Below are 3,600 nucleotides of genomic sequence, written 5' to 3'. Positions count from 1 at the left end.
GTATGCATATGTGGAGCTCCTGATGGAAAGGGGCATGTTTCAATATTTTTTCAATGTACTGTTGCCATATATGTGCAGTGTGACGCCTTATAAATGGTTGGTCCCTGCCGACTTTTGATCCCTCCATTAGAGCCATGGGCAGGTGTTCTGCTGCAACCGTTTGCAGTTACCTCCATCGTCTTATCACCTGGCCGCATGTTGAAAGTTTGCAGTATAATAATACAGGTCAAATTGGGGTACCATGAGACCTCCCTCTTTGTATCGCTGGGAAAGCATACATAAAGCCACTCTACTACGTTGATCAGCCCATAACAATGAGATAAGTGCTGTCTGTAGTGGTTTAAAATGCGTCATAGGTAAGGGACATGGTAAGTTCTGCAACATGTATAAGCATCTGGGTACAGCAAGTCTACCCATCAAAGACAGCTGTAGAGTGTTCCAAAAAGCAACCGAGTTCGAACGCGTATCAATAACTCGATTCATATTTAAATGGAGTACCTGAGCATCAATGTGTGACACATGTATGCCCAACCAACGAAAGTGGGCCAGCTCCCAATCCAAACTATGATTGGTGAGTCTATCTATTGGTACGGCGACTAATTTTGCCTGGGGATATATTAGAGACTTGGCACAATTAAGTCGAAGACCTGACAAGTCTCCGAAGTCCTCCAGAAGGTTCAACAGCTTGGGTAGTGTATCATGTGGTGAGGCTACATAAAAAAGTGGTCATGTGCATACAAGGAAATCATGTGACTAGGTTTCCCTCATCTAATACCCCAGTTACCCAACTCCTGTTGTGCCCAGATTGCAAAAGGCTCTATCTCCAAGGCGAACAACACTGGCAGTAGGGGGTAGCCTTACCGTGTTCTTCGCCCCATTAGCCATGTGTCAGAGCAGTTTTGCCCAACTCGTACCCTGGCACATGGTTCTGTGTAGAGCAATTGAACCCACCACCGCAACTGAGGACCTATCCCTAGTTTTCAGTACCTCCAACATATAACCCCAGTCTACTGTATCAAACGCCTTTTCCTGGTCAATCGATACCAATGCTAGTTCTTCATCCCTGTGCTTTACTTCGTCGAGTATGTGGGTCAGACGTCGCAAATTCATGCCAGTGTGTCAGCCGGGTATGAAGCCTCATTGATGCTCATGGATCAGCTGCGGCATGTGAGACGCTTATTGATTGGTCAGTAGCCTACACAATATCTTGATATCTGTTTTGATCATTGTGAGTGGCCTATAAGCAGCAGGGTTAGATTTATTGCCTCCAGGTTTCATTAACATGCAAATCTCCCCTTCCCTTATTGATGGGGACAGGACCCCTGGCTGTTGTGTCTCTGTCAGGACCTGCAGGAGACCCTGAGTTACTGTTGCTGAAAAAGCCTGGTAAAACTCAGACGGGAACCTGTCCCCTCGGCGCCTTCAGGAGCACATTCAATGACTCCTGAAGTTCCTCCTGAGGTAATCAAGCTTCCAAATCATCTGCGTTCCGTGGTTCCAGTCTCGGGCGGAGCAGGCCCTCCAGAAATGGAAGAAAGCGGCCCTGGCTAACAGTGGTATCAGCCATATAGAGCCGCTTTAAATGCTGCTGGAATACGTTCATGATACCAGAACTTGTACTGACCCTGGAGCCATCAGTAGATACCAGATACGCAGTCAAGGGTGGGAATGCTCACTCTGTAGTATCCAGGCCAATAACCAGCCTGTTTTATCCCCTTTCTATGTAGGCACTGTCTATACTTTATGAGTGTATATTTATCTAGGAGGTCTCAAGTGTTGCCAATTCGTCTGTTCCCGGCAGCAGCCCTCCAGTTGTGAGAGCCCTTCTGTCTGTAAGAACCACATACACAGAAAAAATATGCACCATGTATTGGCTGACACAGCCAATTAAATGATTTTTTTTTATTGACAATCTTCTAGAAAAGAAATGAAGTTTTTTATGGTTTAAATCGTTTTATTGAGTTTTTGTGTCAAACAATAAATACACCACCCACCTACAACCACTGGCCGGTGGGGAATAGCATGGCTGATACTTATATTGTTAAAGGAAAGAAAAGAAGAGAAAGACGAAGAAATTAAGAAGTAAAACCTAAGAGCAGAGATGGGGAAGAGAGTCAGAGACCTACCCATTACCCAGTACCTGACACAGTAGGATTTTAGCCGATGGGTGGCACCTCCTCGTCCCAGGCGGGTTGATCATTGGCGGGGGAGTGGTGGGAATCCGAAGGACCCTTAAGTGATATGGGCAGGTGAGCTCAACAAATTCAGAGGACAGGTAGGCCACGGTGGAGTTCCAGGTCTTGTCAAACTTGGGCAGAGTGTGATTAATCCCTGCTGTAATCCTTTCCATCCCCACTACCTCCCAGACTTTATGCAGCCAGTCTAGATTTGTTGGGATCTTCTCTGTACCCCACCTTGCTAGTAGCACCTGTTTAGCTGCCCCAAGTGCCAAGGTAATCGCTCTCCCCCTACAGGATTTAAGAGGGTATGTAAGTGGGTTAGGAAGTCCCAACAAGATGTAGCTAGGAAATCTAGAAAGCTCTGTCTGTTATATATGGTCAACCTCAGGTAGGATAGTGTCCCAAAAAGCTTGTGTCTTAGTGCAGAGCTATATTATGTGCGTCAGAGTGCCCACCTGACTGCATCTACACCAGCAGAGGTAATCACTACGTGGTCTCCACTGGGCAATGCGTGCCGGGGTATAGTACCAATAATGCACCCTTTTTTTAGTAGCATTTCCTTTCCTACATGAGGAGGCCCGGTCCCATTGTATAATGTCTGCCCACTCCTTCGGGGAAAAATCCTGCTCCAGTTCTGATTCCCACCTGCGTTGTGCCGGAGACTTAGCGGGGTTCTTGGCCTTGTTGAGAAAGTTATAGATATCTGATAAGAGACGTTTGTTTGAGGCGCGGGTAATAAACCAAAGCTCGAATTTGGTAAGAGGGCAGCTAGCGTGTATGCGCAGCTGTGGCTGTGTGCCCCAGTGGCGAAGCACCAGGTACTGCCAGTACGCTTCCTTGGGAATTCCATAGCTCTGCACTAGTTGAGGGAAGTTCATAATGCCCTGCGTGTCAAAAAGGTTGCCGATGCGCTTACCGTTAGCATCCTGCCATTTCAGATATGCGTTCCCTATTTGAGCAGGAGGAGAGTCCGGGTTCCCTATAAAGGGGGTCAGGGGAGACACTGCGGGTGAGAGTTTACATCGCTCCTGTACCCTGTCCCATACCCTCATTGTAGATTTCAAGACCCGGGAGATGTATACCCTGAGCGGGCGATGTCGTTTGGGAAGCCAGGGGACCTTCCAAATGTGGATACCTGTGACCCCTCGGTCTATGAAGCACCAGTGTTTCTCGGATTCCAATTGGTACCACTCTACCATGTAGCGAATTTGCGCCGCCTCGCAATAGCACCCCAGATGCGGGTCCCTGAGTCCCCCATCCTCTTGCCGCAAATACATTAACTGGCGAGCAATGCATGCCTTCTTCCCACCCTATATGAAGCCATCGACTAGCTGCTGTAGTTGGGCCAATATTTTAGGAGGTGGGCATAATGGGAGCGTCTGCATTATGTAAAGAAGATGGGGCAAAATCGGCATCTTGA

Source organism: Triturus cristatus, chromosome 4_1, assembly GCF_964204655.1.
Source record: "Triturus cristatus chromosome 4_1, aTriCri1.1, whole genome shotgun sequence".
In the NCBI taxonomy this organism is placed as follows: Eukaryota; Metazoa; Chordata; class Amphibia; order Caudata; family Salamandridae; genus Triturus; species Triturus cristatus.
Note: the sequence above shows the minus strand (reverse complement) of the source record.